This window comes from Mizuhopecten yessoensis, unplaced genomic scaffold (assembly GCF_002113885.1).
Source record: "Mizuhopecten yessoensis strain PY_sf001 unplaced genomic scaffold, ASM211388v2 scaffold9561, whole genome shotgun sequence".
In the NCBI taxonomy this organism is placed as follows: domain Eukaryota; kingdom Metazoa; phylum Mollusca; class Bivalvia; order Pectinida; family Pectinidae; genus Mizuhopecten; species Mizuhopecten yessoensis.
Genome location: NW_018408109.1, coordinates 728,321 through 748,380, shown reverse-complemented (window position 1 = coordinate 748,380; position 20,060 = coordinate 728,321). Strand labels below are relative to the sequence as shown.

The 20,060-nt window shown below is 38.5% G+C and overlaps 1 protein-coding gene across 5 annotated transcripts in view; it reads left to right on the top strand.

Annotated features, from left to right (window-relative positions):
* Window positions 1–1,490: 1,490 nt before the first annotated feature.
* Window positions 1,491–20,060, top strand: part of LOC110458360 — a 69,369-nt gene continuing 50,799 nt past the window's right edge. For 2 of the 5 annotated variants that reach the window (XM_021510023.1, XM_021510018.1), the window contains exons 1-2: window positions 1,491–1,732; window positions 9,774–9,839. The gene's annotated coding sequence lies outside the window, so the exon portion shown is untranslated. Of the gene's footprint in view, window positions 1,733–2,454; window positions 2,600–7,292; window positions 7,312–8,291; window positions 8,507–9,773; window positions 9,840–20,060 lie in introns of those variants that run through there. The other 3 variants (XM_021510019.1, XM_021510022.1, XM_021510021.1) reach the window with 3 other exon arrangements.

Genomic DNA, 20,060 nt, shown 5'->3' with positions numbered 1-20,060 from the left:
CTTCATTACGTAATGATAGAACAGGTTATAACGAATGTGACTGTTATTTCATTACGTAATGATAGAATATGTGATACGGAAATTGACTGTTACTTCATTACGTAATGATAGAACACATTATAACGAATGTGACTGTTACTTCATTACGTAATGACAGAACACGTGATACGGAATGTGACTGTTACTTCATTACGTAATGATAGAACACGTGATACTTAATGACAGAACACGTTATCACGAATGCGACTGTTATTTCATAACGTAATGATAGAACATGTGATACGGAAATTGACTGTTACGTCATTACGTAATGATAGAACACGTGATACGGAAATTGACTGTTACTTCATTACGTAATGATAGAACACGTGATACGGAATATGACTGTTACTTCATTACGTAATGATAGAACACGTGATACGTAATGATAGAACACGTGATACGGAATGGGACTGGTACTTCATTACGTAATGATAGAACACGTGATACTTAATGACAGAACACGTTATCACGAATGCGACTGTTATTTCATAACGTAATGATAGAACATGTGATACGGAAATTGACTGTTACTTCATTACGTAATGATAGAACGCGTGATACGGAAATTAACTGTTACTTCATTACGTAATGATAGAACACGTGATACGGAAATTAACTGTTACTTCATTACGTAATGATAGAACGTGTGATACGGAATGTGACTGTTACTTCATTACGTAATGATAGAACACGTGATACGGAAATTAACTGTTACTTCATTACGTAATGATAGAACGCGTGATACGGAAATTAACTGTTACTTCATTACGTAATGATAGAACGCGTGATACGGAAATTAACTGTTACTTCATTACGTATTGATAGAACGTGTGATACGGAATGTGACTGTTACTTCAATACGAAATGATAGAACACGTTATAACGAATGTGACTGTTACTTTATTACTCAGTAACAGAACACGTGATACGGAATGTGACTGTTTCTTCATTACGTAATGACAGAACACGTGATACGGAATGTGACTGTTTCTTCATTACGTAATGACGGAACACGTGATAACGAATGTGACTGTTATCTCAGAAGTATCGTTTAGTTAGTGTTTTGGTTTGATTGTTTGTTGCCTATTAATAAATAATTTCCTATTGACGACTTTGGTTCCTTTTGAACTAGCTGTTTGTTACATCTTTAGCTACGTCATACCAATTGTCCGTCCATCTATTCTTGTCCGTGATATCCGATGATAACTGAAGACCGGACAAGTTACAATGTTGTCCACTGCATAAAACATAACCCGTCACGTGCATACTTGTTTGTAAGGGTTAGTGTACGTAGTCGTGTGAGAAATACGGAGAAGTAAAACACTTATACCTATAAATAAAACAAGAATTCGATCTAATCGATAAGGCTGGGCGCTTTACGCGGGAATTACGCTGCAAAGTTTCTCATTAAAATCGTCTGCTTCTCGCGACTTGCCAGCGCGCGCTAGCCGTGACGAACTGGGCCACGTTTCACAGTATATACGAGATCACACTACTCGGTAGCCATACATCTAGGTACTCGGAGGCGAGACGGTTGTAGTATTGGTTCGCTGTAGAACCCATTGGATAGAGTAACAATGTTTCTACGTTTAGTGTTTTCCCGATCGACTTCGCTTTATGGATCTGTTTATGTGTTGTAATTCTGCTTGGGATATTTATGTTGTACGCGGATTGGTAATGGCTACAGAATGTAAGTATAAACTTTAGGGCCGTATGTCATGTTTATCTGCCGTGCTATGTACGCTGTACATAGGTATGTTTGTATATATCTCTACCTTGTGTATATACGTGTGTGTGATCGAAACGTGCGTCATCGTTTGTAAGTGAATGACCGGGTTCTCAGCGTATAGTACACACGTTACAAAGATTATCGCCGTTAAACGAGCAGATATAACACTGGAGACGATGCCAACCTTAGCTGTAACATTGCAAACTGTCGTCTGCTACTAATGTCGGAAACGCTTAGGGAATGTGGTCTACTATACACGAACTAACGGTAACGTACGATGTCAACAAATAGGCCAGTCACGTCCACAACAATACCTGTGGGGCTGACGAGAAGCCCCCGTTTAATACAAGTATTGTTAGTTTTAATTGCAAATAAATAATTGAGTATTCAGACAACTAATGTTAGAAAAACAATTACTTGTTTACAAATATATATGTCTAATACGGAACATACGTATGTTGTAAGATGTCACTGCTCGTCTTAAACGTCTGGAAAGTGGGTCACACATTTAGGTCAGCCGATTAATATCGTAAAACCTCTTTCACGCTGTTCAAAGGATTGACTATATCCGGGTATGGAATACCGTGATTGTCATGCAAATTTTTATTTCAAAGAAGTTTTATTTTTAACTTTATTTGTTCGTGCGTAGTGGAATGACTGAGGTTAATGTAATCTATATCGAAATAACTGGTAAAAACAGCGCGTTGACGTAAGCACTGTGTAGACTTGCCGTACAACCGGATGTCTGCTTATAGTGAGGATATTAACTGCTAGACCTAATGGGTGTCGGTCTAGTAGGAACCGAACCATCGTCCACTTACGTTTTAGGTGAGTCTGGTACACTTGTCAACACTTGTTCTTCTACTCATTGTAAAAGAAAAAAGAAGATGGTATACGGTTGTATAGTGTACGCTGTATTCGTTTAAAGTAGTGTAACAGGTACAGAGGTATATTTCTAGATCATGTCCTCGATAAAAGTGGTCCCTCCCCTTGTCTTTGTATCCAGTCGTTGACATCGTTTAGTACCCATTGATGTCAGGAGGTGATTGAGCTGTTGTCAAAGTTTCTGTCCCCCTCCGAACCCCCCCCCCCGGCTTTTTCTGCCCCCCCCCCCCCCCGGTTTTCACCCGTAGCCTCTACCTGTCCCTCACCATGTATTCACTGACTCGTGTCTATGGGAAAGTCCCTAACTGTTTCCCTCTTAAAGGTTACTCCCTCCCTGACTCATAACTTGCCCAACTTCCTGATTTAAACCACATGTGACTGATATAACTTGGTGGAAATACTTGCTTTCTGATTCCTTTTTCAACCGTCATTGTGCCGAATAACCCCCACCGTGTTTCTCTATATACAAGTATCGTTATACCATGTATCCCTTAACGTGTATCTGTATACGTTTTTTCTATATACCGTGTATATGTTGTATACCACGAATCTGTACACTTTGTATCTGTTTATCTTGTATCTGTTAACGTGTTTCTATATACCGTGTATCGGTTTATCATTAGGCTTTTATCTATATACCGTGTATCTGTATACCACGAATCTGTACACTTTTTATCTGTTTACCGTGTATCCGTTAACGTGTATCTGTATGCAGTGTATCTGTATACAACAAATCTGTACACTTTCTGTTTTCTGTGTATCTATACACCGTGTATCACATAACACCGATATCATATTAACGGATTAGTGGTATCGTATAAAAATACTTGGTTATACACTTACACGGATGTAGATACACGTTTTGAACGGATACACGGTAAACAAATACATATATCGGCGATATGTACACTATGTATCTGTTCACCGAGTATCCGTTCAAAACGTGTATCTACATCCGTGTAAGTGTAACCAAGTATCTGTATACGGTTCCACTAATCCGTTAACGTGTATCTATAAACCGTGCTAAGTACACAACGTGTATCTGCATACCACGAATCTGTTTACAGTGTATCGGGCCCGTACCGTCAACTATATATATCGTTTCTCAGTGTCCCCAATCTTTAGTCAAACTGCCTTTTACGTACTGCTAACCGCGCTAGGACCAATTGGTATATACTCAAATTCAAATTCATATAGCCCGATATTCCAACATTCTTATAAGACAACTTTCTCGTTGAATTGTGCATTATAGAAAGAGGTGTTTGTCTTTGGAATATCGGAATCGCAGAGTGCATACAAAGTTAGCTACCATTTATTGCATTGATAAAGTTAACTGGTCGTCGGTGCTACATTATGGCGATACCGTTAGCGCCTGTGAGATGATTATCCTTGTTTAATCCCTATACTACTGCACGGATTACACCGACAATAACCTAACAACGCTGACATTTATCTCAGTGTGGGTTCGAATATACCTGAGCCTCACTGACGTATTGTAAACGTTTTTCTGGTCCGTAACTGTACGTACGTGTATTGGACTTGACACCATGGTGTGATTTGAAGATTATATGTAATTTGATAAACACATTCTTCCTGTTTTACGTAACCAGCGTGTTGAAATGAAATCGATACCATGTGAATACTTGGGATTAATCACGTGTTTCGTTGTAATGTTTTCCTCGTACGAAGTACTTTTACGCCCCCTCCCCTTACGGCTCGGTTGGATCAGTCCATGCGACGGACATGTACAGAGACCAACCTTAGTCTCTACCACAATCGGCTAACCTTGGCTGATTCCGGTACCCTTCGTCATCGGTACGGAATCTGCCGAATTGTGACGAGTGCAACCTGACGGACAAACTTACTGATCGCCGTAAAATCTACCGTTACGACTAGCCACCCCCGATACATGTACGTAAAAGTAGCGTTCAAACTTTCTAATTGTATACAGGGCTGTTTTGTAAGCTTCCGGTTACGGTGCAACTTGTGTGACTTCATCAATCCAGTATACGTAATATACATGTTAAAGTGATGGATGTTGACAATAATAATAATATTATATACAACATTAGATACAGCGCCCTATCCAGCTAACATAAGCCACTCTAAAGCGCTTTACAGTACATAGATATGCAATACAATTAGCATATACATTAATCGATACAGCTCCTGAGGATTTCGCAGGAGCTGCCTTAGCAGGCACTAACCACTAATCCTATGCCACCTGGCTAATATCTCCCTATGTGTGTATGCCTGCGTGTGTGTTGGAGATGTAATGTGTCAGTAAAACAATAAAGGTTTCAATATTATGTTCATCGATTACGTTATCGAGTATAATAAGCCTGTACATATATAACAGCGCTGGAACGTGACGGAGCTACACACTAATTATATATAATGTCCCGACACGATTTCCGCTTTGTCGTGTCAGATACGAATGAAGCAAACCCAGAAATGCGGGAAAGTAGGTCAATTATAAACATTACCGCGGAGGCTTCAAACGAATGTCACGTCACGGTACCAGACGTGCCTGTTTACCTAGATGACGGTGTACTTGTCCATGTTAGTGGATACCTCAGGGACCTGAGCATTCGTCACAGCAGCAATAAATAGACCGTAACATAATTATGTGTTCAGAGTAATAATTGACGTTTTATGGATATGTAATTCTTGATTGAAATGGTATCTAGTGTTTACCGAATGGTATCTAGTGTATACCATCATTGAGAGATGGTACTTTTACCAAGTGTTGATCACGCATCAGTACTTCCTTCACATCAGGATATATTCGAAACTATTCCATCAGTTACAAATTCTCAGGTCCCTGTGGTGGAAACGACATTTGTTTTGTATACAGCTTTCAATTTCCATCGCGTTTTGGTTTGTTTACAGGGTTTAGCGTGCTATAATCAGCTAACGTCCTTTGATGACATGTTTTTCATCCATGTATTTTATAGCTAGTCGTCCTGGTTACACTTCCTGTACATGCCCCACAACCATAAATATAGCCAAGCGTCACGTAGTATCTTAAAAACTTCTTGTTAAAGATCAGAAGTCAGTGACGTCATTCTAATTCTGTCATTTGATGACGCCGACGTCATAATAATAGACCACACGCAAACATATGATGTTGATGTATTTGCAGAACGATACGATGTTTTAGATATATTATTTAATACTTTGATTCTTTATACAGGTGAACTGTGAATATTACACAGTTTAAGTAGATTAGTTGAGGAGATGAACTTGAACGTGTTATCAGACACACCTTTACGTTGACGTAGATAAGACAAGTGTGTCGGGATCGTTCAGGAAGCGGAGTTTGTACTACGCTATCTCGTGTTAGTTTTTAACTTCTAATTGGTGTATGTGACGTAATTCATGGAGGTTCGTGGGTACGATTGCAAGCACCTACGGTGATATCAGCAATTTTCAGTTGAAAGAAGACAAGCGATTGGACACAAGCTTTTACAATATCACCAACGCCTTCTCAATGAAAACATGACATAACATGAACCTAAAGAAAAACAGAACACGAAAGTTTTTCACAAATGAAATTATGCAACACTAAGACTGTACTTAACCTACCGCTAAACTCTACATCAGGGTGTACGCGTATACGTTACGAGTATTATAGTGTCGCTGCTACTGTTAAAATATTTCATTATTTATCGTGAAAACCAGATATAAGCAATGAGTTATTTTATTGAATCCTTAAAATTTTGAAACAATCTGGGCCTTTTTGATAGATATTTGGGATAGGGAACCTTAATGGCAAAGGTGATGGAGTGGTTAAAGCGTCTGACCGTCTTAGCATCACTAGCCTCTGCCACTTGGTCTTGGGTTCAATGCCTACGTAGAGCAATCACGAGGTAGTGGCTGCAGGTCGGTGGTTTTTCTCCTGGAACTCCGACTTGATGCCTACGTAGAGCAATCACCAGGTACTGACCACAGGTCAGTGGTTTTTCTCCGGGTACTCCGACAAAACCAGACACGTCCTTAAATGACAATAGCTGTTAATAGGACGACCCCATGGTGATCGTGACTAGTGATGTTTTTGCGTTTATATCGTTTGTTGACACACTTGTATATTTTTTGTCCATGTGTGTTAACGCTGTGGTATATTTTGTCCTTGTGTGTTGACGCTGTGGTATATTTTGTCCTTGTTTGTTGACGCTGTTGTATATTTTTGTCCCTGTGTGTTGACGCTGTGGTATATTTTGTCCATGTGTGTTGACGCTGTGGTATATTTTGTCCCTGTGTGTTGACGCTTTGGTATATTTTGTCCTTGTGTGTTGACGCTGTGGTATATTTTGTCATTGTCTGGTGACGCTGTTGTATATTTGTCCTTGTTTCAACTTTGGCTTTCGTAAGCTACTAAACATATTTATAGCAAGTATTTCACGAGAAACTTATGAAACACGACCTGATGACGTAACAAACAAAACAAGAGTATCAGACCAATCAAAATCGCGCTTTTACATCTGTCTAATTAAAAACTGCTCTTTAGATTGACGTATTTGAACATATAGGTACGTTTATTACACTTAGTGACGAAAATAAGTGTGATTAACAGTTTGCGGTAACTAGCTTTACTGGGAGGTTGTTAGGTTCTGCTGCTGACTATTGACCGTGCAGGGAGCGCGTTCTACACGGTAAGGACTGTTCGTATCAACTGACTATAAGTCTCAGTTCAGGTTTGTCGGCACTTCATAATTCTTTCATATTCTGTTTCTGCAATGAAAAAGAAGTTGTTATACCGTTATTACTAAAGGATCCCTGACCCACTGCAAAATATTTTTCATGAGTAATTTCATTTTGATATAAATGTAGCGCAGTTTGTCCAGGACACCTTCCGTTAACCAGGGCCGCTTTCGTTTATCGCGATCCAAATGGTTAGACCGATTGGACCAGATTCGTTTGTGTATAAAATTAGGTCGGACCTAGTAATCTGATGCTGCTTTCATTCGCGCGAGCCTTGACAAGGCCCTTCAAGGCTTGTAGAAACATTTGCAGGTCCGGCTGGATTTATACCCGAAAATGTAACATTTAAAAACAGACAAACCGGTTGTTTCGCATAAACGAACAGGTCCGAGGTATATATAGCTTAGTCTGTTAAAGAAAAAAATTACATATTTTGTTTACATCATGTTTATTTATTTTTTTCATTAAAATTTATGGTTTTCTTTTAAGACATGATTTAAGACATTTATGTATTTGATTAAATCTATATTAAAGGAAAGGCAATTTTCAATGCTAAAATGGTCGTGGTACAACAATTATTAATTTTGAAATTTGTCAAGTGTCATCCTGGCTGGATATCGTATGCATCACCCCGACTTAACGAGTGGGTGAAAAGGCTATATGTTTGCCGAGGAAATGAGACTATTTGTATTTTACAATTACATGTAATTTTGAATCACTGTTATATGCTGTTTCCTTTTTACTAATAATCGCAACATCTTTTTATCGAACATCCGGTTCGCAATAAGAATCCGCTCTCATTTTCCTGGTATGCGGTGTCATTCTTCCTGTTTTGACTTACACAGAAACGATATTGATTTAAAACAACGTACGTAATACCAAAATCAAACAGGAAGTGTGAATGTAATTGCGTAAAGTTTAAACCCAGCGTCACGCACCATTAAGTAGAGGACATAGCATGTTATGACGTTGTTTTCAATGGAATATCGTGGGGTATTCAACTGTTTTATTGTTATGGGATTATTGGTCTACTTGAAACGTGAGAAATCCCGGTGCGACTAGGAACGAAAAGCTCATTTCCAGCAAGTACAATTTGTTACGGAAACCCACCGCAAAATGGTGGTGTTCGAACTCGAGAAGGAAGATGTACGTAAGACACATGCTATCGCACCTGTAAGATCTATAAACAGATACAGAATACCAAAACTGAATACATTGCACCAGCCAACTGTTTCATCCTTCTGGGAATTAATGGTGATGATAGGGGCCGAGAAGGTGGACATTCAAATAGGTCTAAACTGATGTTTAAACATAAGTGGTAGTACGTAAAACCCTATGATTTAATGACTTAAAAAATAGTAGAGTATTGGTTAATTACACATTAGTAATGGAGTAAAAGTGTTTATGTTATGAAATTACGAATAGAACTCTGCTTATGGCTGAATATGCACAAGCCAGTAGGAAATCATGACGGCCATTTTGAATCATGAAGCTTAACAGTCAGATCACAATCGGGAACCGTCGGCACTTTCCGTAAACGAGAAAATACCGACGGTTCCCGATTGAGTCAGATCAATGAAATTCGTATAGAAGTCATTCCACTGCGACAACTGTGTAGTTACTTGCATGTGGATTTCGTTCTACACACCTGTAGAACATTACATAAATATCAACTTGTCCGGATATGTCTCAGCCAATCAGAGGTCACGGCGGCCATATTTCAATTTTGATGTGCAATCGAAAAAATAATGTCTTATTTAAAAGTGACGTTTTTTATATGTATTTTTTGTTGTTGTGAATCACAGTTGGGTTAGAACATACATCTTGTATGGTTTTGAGGAAATTATTGTATATAAAGATGTACTAATGCATTCAGTTGTAATGACTTCTATAAAACCAGGTGAGCGATATAGGTCCAATGGACCTCTTGTTTTCTCCATAACGTGGTTAGTTAGATATGTCTGAGACGACCGGATGCCACGGCGGCCATATTTGATTTCCGATCATAGAAAAAGAATTCAAATACTCGTGTGAAGTTTCGTCATCAATTGGGTTCGCCGGAGAAAACGCCCAGAAACATTCCTGTAATGATGAGGTTTTTGTGGCGAAGGTTACTTATAAAAGTGACTATTTTGCGACTTTTCTCTCCGTAAATATGGCGCCCGTTCCTCGAATGTTGACGGGAGTGATGAATACGTAACATACTTGTCTGGTCTTCACGTTAATTCCACTTCCTGCCTGCGTCAGACAATCGATCTAACGGATGTGGGTAAGCAGATCATCTGATGACCCTAGATCGTCAAGGTCACCTTAAGGTCGCGTAACTGTCGAGTCGTCTACATCCGGGCGGACACCGTCTTTCTTCTCCACATAGTTTAACGCTCTCTCTAATATTGTTTTATTTTTTCATCAGATTCTGAAGTCGGATTGATGACCAGAGTACAACAAGAATACCTAGCACCAAATATGAAAAAATAAGGTGAGTGTTTGTCAGCGACCATTGGGAGAAATTAAGGTTTTAAAAACTTCTTCCTCTCATAATGTTCATTTTTTTTTCGTTAACTGTGTACATTTCATGGTTCAGAATGACTGATATTTCTAAAAATCATTTCGACATTTATATATTAGTGTCTTTTGGTTTTATTGGACCCTCGTCCTTTCGACATCTAAAATTGTTGATTTTTTACATTATATATGGCCCTGTTGAACAAAGCCAAACTAAAACAGCGAGGTTTTTATAAGAGAAATAGGCTACCAAACTAGAATGTTTTGAGAGGTTTCTACTTGTAAAAGAGGCCACCTGTATAAAAGTGCTTATACTGTTGACAGAATTTATCGATTGTACGTTCCGTTTTAAATATCTCAATGTAAATGTAAGAAGCCCAGATAATTGTCCGAGTATCGATTGATCTTTTTTTCATTATTGTATATATGTTTACATTTGATCAATACGCGATACTTTAATAAACTCAATTACTAGTATTGGTATACGATATTGGTCTACGCCTAACGAATGTCTTCCTCGCTATGTTTACATAGCGATATGGATGACGTCAGTAGTTGCGGTGATACATACTTATATATAAAACGTGTGGTCATATGTATATCAAACACACATACAAACGGTCACACCCACATTTTATTGTACTTGAGTAAACAACACAGCTATTTTTGTAAAATCTTCGCGGCGTCTGATCAAACTCACAGGGACCTCAGAATTTGTTACAGCTATATTTGAACCTAAACTAAAAAGGTGTAATTTTACACGTTTTAGGGCTTTATATCAACTTTCGGTAAAATTGCCACCCCGATAATAATATATACGAGCTAAAACGTGTAAAGTTACCCTGAACACATTAGTTCAGGTCCAAATATAGCTGTAACAAATTATCAGGTCCCTATGATCAAACGAAGAACAACCATTCTGTTCCTACACCGGAAAGCACGACATCCGTGTATGTTGTATTGATTATAAGATTCGTATTGTCTGTAAATGATGCGTCTCCTGGGAAAATTCTAATTTTGAACATTTCCAGTAAAGAACGTCTCTATGGCGACGTTAACGAGGTATATTGTTTCAGTTTTAGTTTATTGAACGAGTAGTATGTAACATTGAGAACACTCTAGTTTTATTTTACAGAGCTGGACGTCTGCCAACTTAATCGTTTGCGTGCGTAAAATAGTAAACCCCGAGTTCATACACTGTTATAAATGCTGGCGCACGTTCTGCGTTACTCATGTTTATTCTTTCAGGTGGATATAATACGTTAGAGTGTGTTTTTGTTTTTGTATTGTTTGACGGCCCATCGACAATTTAAAGTCTTTTCCTAAGCGTGGGCGCCCATGCCCCTATTACTGGTATATCAAAGAATAATCATCACATTTTCTTCATTTTCGGTAAATAAAGCTGTTCATTGATAAATGATGCACGTGAATTTGCGATTCAATTATATAACGTACTATTATCTGAAAAAAATATACACGTGTAGTCATATGTTTGGTACGCGATACTCTTGTGCTTCTTTACCGATACGCGCGTACTATGATTCCGTGGCAAGTGTATCGTAATATAACAAAATGTACAGTGACACATTATGGAAAAATGATACACGTGTCGGTAAAAATTCAAATATGACCAATATTTATTTTATTGTAAGCAACTACTTTACGCTGAAAAATCGTTACAGTGTATTTAAGTCTCTAGAATCTGTCTGAAGATCAACAGTGTGCGGATGTACACGTGTTGTTGTTCAATTATCAGCTACAAACCGCTATGTTAATTTAAATGCGAACCTTATCTGCACGTATAACCATCACTCGACAGGCTCTAGTGTTTATATAATATATATAAGTTGTATACGTAATCTCGTAACAGCACGCGAGCGCCGCGCCAAACGACTACGCATTTCCCGAACAATAAACGTGTATAATGTAATCTTCTGTGTAATTATTATTATTGTCACGTGGTGAACATTTCGACGCCATACGACTAAAAGTGCAGAATGAATGCTGTTGACGTGACGCTGCGATGTGTGTCCTCCGGGTTGTTTATAAGACAATGTTTTAGGTTTCAGGACAAACACATATCTTCAGATGCTTCCATACTGATATTCAATTGTATAAAATGGTTGAAATTTGTAAATAAAAATAAAATAAAAAGTTGCAACATCTCGAATATTATACATCCAAATGAAGTCCATTCACCTTACTCTTATTGCTGTGATCAGATCAACACCGATACACATATGTTACAGTGTTGTCTATCAAAAGTATATCACGTGTTAATCGGACAATGATCAACGGCTTAATTATGGGAACCTTCTATACTTGAAGATAATCGTTAATCCTTTATTTGAAAAAAAACACCCCAAATCAAGTACTTACTGCTATAAACTTTATTTAGTTTACAACATTTATGAAACAAGTTATTTCAACTTATATGACACTCTGCCGATTGAGCTATATAGCTGTAAAGACCTATACTAGCTCTATTGACCTATCTGAAATAGGTCTTTTTTTTTAAGGAAAACGAAACAAAGTCGCTTTTAAAAGAAGATTGTATCATGAAGTTGATAACAAAAGACATTAAATATGAGTATTTAAAAAAAAAAAATGATGTAAAAAAATCGGAAATTTTACATTTATGAAAATAAACATCTAACTGTATACTTTTTGTAGTTAACATTACCATAAACCTTATTGTTTTATGCGACTTTGCTTTCATTTAATGAAAATTGAAATCTAAGAAAATATTGCCCAATAAAGCTATAATGTATATAGTGTATATAGCTATATAGGTCTTTATAGCTATATAGCTCAATCGGCAGAGTGTACTGGACCTCTTAATCACTATTGTTGGCCCGGGTGTTAGCGTGCGGGGTCTTAACGTCGGAGGATACCGGAGTAACCGGTGAAAATGCAATTGGTCGGGCAGGTGACCTTGGACATTTTCACGTTCGATCGGGAAATCGAACCTCGGCCGCCTTGACGAAAGGCAAGTGCGTTATCCACTGCGCCACACGACCACCCGAACTTACTTCTGCATGCATGCTTGCTTCTTTTAAGTTTAATAAATGCCAGACATGGCACTTATGTATAAGTGTGGGTGTATCTATAATACCCTTGTAATGCATGACTAATGTTGATGTCATAATCAAATGAAGCGGAAGTTACATTGATCTGTACTGTAAATAAAACATCACGAAACGGTATGCTATCTCTTAGGTAATCCAAATCAAATCACGTTGTAATTAATTTCGGGACTCTTACGTAGATTTCTACACTTGATATAGTTTACAAACTGTTTACTATCACATCAGTATCACGGGTGTATAATATTGATTTATTACGAGTCATGACTGGCCCCCGGATGGTGCAGTAATGAGTACATGTCCAATAGCCCCATTAACTGCCCCCCCCCCCCACGGATGGTGATATAGAGAGTACGCTAGCCCCATTGACTGGCCTCCCGGATTATTTTGTATTAAGTACAAATGTCCCCTTTACTGGCCTCGTGGATTTTTTTTTATTGTGTACTACTGCCCCCTGACTGGCCTCGCTCCTAGATAATTTTGTAGTGAGTACTACGTATTGTCCCCTTGACTGGCCTCGCTCCTGGATAATTTTGTAGTGAGTACTACGTATTGTCCCCTTGACTGGCCTCGCTCCTAGATAATTTTGTAGTGAGTACTACGTATTGCCCCCTTGACTGGCCTCGCTCCTGAATATTTTTGAATTGAGTGCTTTTGCTCCCTGACTTGCCTCGCTCCTGGATAATTTTGTAGTTAGCAATTGCCCCCTGGACTGGCCAATTGAATGGTTTTATATTGAGTGCTATTGCCCCTTGACAGGCCTCTTGGATGGTTTTGTACCGAGTACTTACTATTGCCCCTTGAATGGCCTCCAGGATGGTGTGTTACAAAATCTTGCAATATGTTATACAAGCAATGTGACGTTTTTGCTTATTGATTTTTACTTGTTTAGTCGCTTATCTGTAAACGTGACAGGATACATTTTCCTATATCGTATCAGATCATATCTTTTGTGTGTATCTGTATATATATATACAGTACGTCTGTCTTGGGCTGGCTGTGTACACGTAAATCTCGTGCATCGATAGTCGCATTCGACCCCAGCTGTACTCGCTGTCAGACTTCCTGTTCCAAACAGTATGATGCTAACGATTTTTGTCTGCCGTTGTTGTTTCACTGCGCTGATGATTGTCTAACATCAGTCACATAACGTGCCGGAGCGATGTCCGTTCGTCCGTCGGTCCGCACGTCTCTCTGGCATTGGTAGGTCTATATGTTCGTGGGGATTTTACTCTTTGCTTCTTGCGTAATTTGAAATATTCATCGTATTAAGGACAATGAACTATGATCACAGATCACAAGCCCTCTACCACTAGCGCGGGTTCGGGGCCTTCGCGGGGAAGTCGCCAAGTACTGGGCGCAGGTCGGTGGTTTTCCTACGGGTACGCCGGTTTTCCTCCAACACCTTAACCCGGCACGTTCATGATCGTTGCTGTTAATAGGACATGAAACACAAACAAACAAGCAAAGGAAATGACACCGCAACACAATCTCTAATCACAGAGAGCTGTTCTACTTCATTTTTTCGACTTGTAATGTTCTTTGTTAGAGTAACTTCCCTAAGCAAAGTATTCATCTTTCATTTTGATTCTGTGTATTAACAAGTCCCGTGTCACAACATCGGTAAAGAGTAGGGTCGACAGTGGATAGGTTCGGGGTTCGACTTCAAGGTTTTCTGTAAAATGTATCTTCCGATGTATATTTTTTTAATACAATTGCAGCAAATGACTGAAATGTATTTCAAAATATTGCCAACATATTTTAAATTGATGGAGCTCTTTACTCTTAATTGTTTATGGAACACGTACAGTATTACGCAATTTTGCCGTTGTTGATTTTGGCCGTTATGATAAATAAATACCATTAAGATAACTGATCGACAGGCACTGCGTATTTAGGTCACGCCTGAGGCTTAGAGAATAGATAAATCGGAAAAAAGAAACAGAAAAAAACCCGACGCGTTATTTTGTGGTTACGCGGTGATCGGTATGTTGTAAGATTCACGTCATGTTCGTGACAGACTCAGCTACACTTTTACATAGACCGACATTAGCCATCATTTCATGAGGAAGCAAAACAACCACTGAGCTATTTTTGATCTCATTAACTTTCTAAAATGTCGAAGTGCCTAATACGACACCGCAGACTATTGTATATTTTTCTATTTTAGCTAGATCTAATAAAAAATAAATAAATAAACATGTGATTTTTGTCTCTGTTGTAAGATTGGGTATGCTATCTAAGTTATCTAAGAAACTTGGCCGATAGGGAAGTATTTGTGTATTAAATAACTCCTCTCCGGAATTGATGAATCTAATTTTGTAAATGATCACAGACTTCTCTGCACTATTTTCGGACATTTTCATCACGAAACACAGACATATTGACGGAATCACAGAAGTGGACGAGCGGACGGATACCGTAACTGATTCCGGTGTATCTGAAAGCTTACAACATGAACTGAATTGTAGTGAATGTTTGTTTTATTAGCCAAGATAAAAACATTGTCCCGATATTTACGCTGCTATCAATTGCACTAGATTTTAATTGAAGCTTTATATTGAAAACATGAGTATTACAGGCTCAATTATATTCCGAACGAGAAGAAAAACTACAATGTAGATTATCAGAAGCTCACGAATAATCCGGATGAACAGATGGACTAGATACTCTGGAGTTCACTAAGGCTATAGATGGGAAGACATGTTCCGGACGAGAAGACGCACACGCTTATCAGAAACTCGTTAATGATTCGGACGAGTAGACGTACTAGATTATCAGAATGTCACTTATGATTCGGACGAGTAGACGTACTAGATTATCAGAATGTCACTTATGATTCGGACGAGTAGACGTACTAGATTATCAGAATGTCACTTATGATTCGGACGAGTAGACGTACTAGATTATCAGAATGTCACTTATGATTCGGACGAGTAGACGTACTAGATTATCAGAATGTCACTTATGATTCGGACGAGTAGACGTACTAGATTATCAGAATGTCACTTATGATTCGGACGAGAAGACGTACTAGATTATTAGAATGTCACTTATGATTCGGACGAGAAGACGTAATTGATTATCAGAATGTCACTTATGATCCGGACGAGAAGACGTACTAGATTATCAGAATGTCATTTATGATCCGGGAGAGTAGACGTACTAGATTATTAGAATGTCACTTATGATTCGGACGAGTTAACGTACTAGATTATCAGAATGTCACTTATGATTCGGACGAGAAGACGTACTAGATTATCAGAATGCCACTTATGATTCGGACCAGAAGACGTACTAGATTATCAGAATGTCACTTATGATTCGGACGAGAAGACGTAATAGATTATCAGAAGCTCACTAATGTTCCGGACGAGAAGACGTACTACATTATCAGAAGCTCACTAATGTTCCGCACGAGAAGACGTACTTCATTATCAGAAGCTCACTAATGTTCCGGACGAGAAGACGTATTATTTAATGTTTCCGACGAGTAGACGTATTAGGAGCTCACTATTTTTCCTGGTGAAAAGACGTAGTAATTTCTCAGACGCTCACTTACGCTCTTGACGAAATGACGAAAAGCATATCTGGAGACACGCCCACTCAGCTCACGTGACTCGAGCCGAGTTATCGACCTCTCGCGTGCACTCGGCTGATTCTGCGCGCGATAAATTGTACACGTACGTCACGACTGTTGCTTTGGTGTTCGGGGAACGTCATGTTGATTCGGTGCTTACCGATACGGCTACATGTTTGTTACATCACCATCTGCGTTATCTTCATCAAAACATGAATGCTTCAGAAAAATCAGTTTGCTTGATCATTATCAGACCATCAACACACAAATAATGTTTTTTTTTTTTAATTTAGAAGGTGTATATGCATTTAGCGAATCTGTGGGTTCTGTTGTTCGTTTAAGCAATGGCAGAGCCAGAGAAGGTCAGTCAGTCAACCACCGAAAGACATCTTGAAAACATCCTCGAGTGATGAGGTGGGGTGTGTCGAGGGGTGTGTGAGAGAGGGGGCAAAGTTGATGAATGCCCCAACGTCATATATTTGTTTCTTTTAGTTGTGTGTATTAAATCTTATGTAAATTCTTTCCTACCCTTAGGGGTAAAAGATATCATAAAAATGTCAAACAGAAAAACACAGTGCCGTAAATTGCGGGTAAAAAACTGAGCTTTTCCAACTGAAACTGTAGACATACCTGTTTAGATTGGGAGAAACACCGGTTACTCAGGACAGACGATCTCCGTTACAATAAACACAACCCCGAGACAAACCCAATCTATCTGTCAAAATGTCTCCCCGCGGATTTATTCACGCGTGTATTCACAAGTGTCTGTTTGCCCAGTACGCTCTGTCATCCCCAACGCCGACACCGGAAATAGCTATTGGATTACAAGGATTGTTATTCCATCAATATCCAAGCTGAGCATTGATGACGTGCGATGGAATTACGTGAACGGGAACGGTTACTTGGAGACAAAAGTGTGTCGGAGCTCCATGCACCCCTCCCCCATTATATACAGTATTCTACAAATTTTACACAATTAATAATTATTTTACAATTAGGGGATAACCCTACCGAAAATCTCAAATACGGCAGGATTAACTCTATTCTTTTTCATATCAGCTACAACCAACAAAAGAAATGAAGATTTAATAATGTATTTTGCGATTGCTTTAACACTTCTCGGTCTTGGTGACGTCATTAACATTGGACATACAATAGACAGTAAACCTACTTTGTAAACTCACAAGAGAAAGTGAAATTCACATGCACAATGAGAGTAAAGTATTAAAAAAAGAAACAACAACAAAAACTGAATAACATTGACCTGTCGCGGTCGCGTTATTGTTCGTGACGTCATCAGTGTTCGATTTCATGACGTACCGGGGTGAGTCGGGGTCGTGATTCCGCTCCATACATTTAAAATTGTAAATGATAAATTACGGTATATCGTGGTTATACCGTTGCAAATTATATCAATTGACCTATCGAATACCGTGTTACATCTCAAATGAGTTAGAACTCTCAAACGCTTTTGAAGAACCTCCATTTCTAAAATGCTCATGTCACAGTCTTTAACCTATATTTAATGGCATTATTTGACGTTTCATCGGCAGACAATCGATATAGCTAATGTATCTATCGACAAAATGTCTCATTATTTGTCGCTCATGCGTACACGTCTGTCTTAAGTGACGACAGGATTCGCACGCACGCAGTTTTAACGTGACATTTTGTCCACACATGATTTTTCAAGGCTGTGGTGGTCTGTTACATGTATTTTATTCTCATTAATCATTTGTTGATGCTTAAATAGGTCGCTTGAGTAATTAACAATGGCTGACCTGACCGGTAGCGGTGCTTGCTCCCAACGTAACGCAGAAGCCATTGCACAGCTGGCTAAGCACAAAAGCTGAATGTACAATTTTCAGCTAGTTAAGAGTTTTGCCGTTTAATCATGATGCCACCGCCTCGGCATAGTATAGATTGATTGAAACTGCTACTCAAAATGATGTTTCTAAGACATATATGTACCAAGAAGTATTCAGGTATTTCTGTCGTTTTGGTAGAGTAATCACAGAAAGTTTCTGTTGTGATATCGAATTCAGAATTTGGCGGAAATTCCCGAATAAATTACGATTGACGCGACGGAAATTCCCGAATAGATTCCGATGGTCGTTTTTCGCCTGACAAAAATGGTATCCATAGGAATCATTTTCTTAAAAAAAAATGATGCGTCATTTGTTTTAGTCAAATGTTTTAGCTTCAAAATTAGAATTTGACTTCGTTGGTTTTAACAGTAGTATAGGAATGTGTTTAGTGTTAATTTGAATCCTAATTTTAGTGTTAATGTATCGCAATTACCAAGTATCGTTAAGAATAACAGGATTAGTGTTAAAGTATACATTTCAATCCTTACACAGATACGCTGACTTTATAGCAAGTCATTTGTCTGATGAAAGTGACAGTGTACATACCCTACTAGTCATCGATACGTCACATAGAAACTCTTATTGGTTGTGTAAAAAGAACTTTTCATAATCCAGACTAATTATTGCCCGCATATTCCTATCACGTAAACCGCACAAACAAATGACGAAGTCCGCATGCTCTGAAACCATGCAAATTACTGACGAAGTACACATACTCTAATAATGTAAACCACACAAATAACTGACGAACTCTGCATGATCTTATGACGTAAACCACATAATATACTGACGAAGTCCGCATACTTTAATAAAGTAAACCACACAAATTATGACGTCTGCAAGTTATATTTACGCCGTTATGTAAAGCGACGAACTTGAGCTGGTTAAGTACATGAACTCGTACGAACGAAACGAATATGGCTGGCAGTGTTATTAAGATTCTCTCTGGAAAGTGATAATCAATACTGGGAATGTTTTTGTTCATTACCTTTCCGTACTGATCGTCCTTCAGTGTCCATCAATGAAGACGTAGTGTATAATTGGTTGTGTGGACCTTGGGGTAAATGTCCGCGAGCGGATCCTTGGTATGTCTTCATGTGGCGACTATTTAAATGATTACATTGACGGTTTCAGTCATAGTTGCTAAACACAAAAACACCCACCTATTTTGTTATAAGTAAACAGTTATAAGTAAACATTTTAAGCTTAATTTGAAAAAGGTGTCGAAAAACAGCTAAAGGACTCGCACAACTAAATCATTTACTATATGTTATTACCAAACATTTTAGCTAATAACTTCAATATTTGAAGTTCAAAACCAGTGACAACTGTCTAGATTCATAAATACATATACCGTGCAAAGGCTACAAAATGACTTTTTTGGTAGGTTTAGTGGCATATTGGAGTGTCACAACGCCAAGAAGTTGACAACCGGAAGTTTACAAGCAAAACCGGTGACCCAAAACAGAAACGCCCCCAGACATTTTGAACATTTCATTTATCTAAAAGTCTGTCATCGGTTCCTTATTCCGTGTGAGTCCTAAAATACGGTACAGGTATCAAACATATTCAGAAAATATGATTTGTAGAGATACCTTACTAATCCAGACAGTTTGGTTCACTGTCGTAAAAGATCCAGCTTGTCTATGTCAGCAGGATCC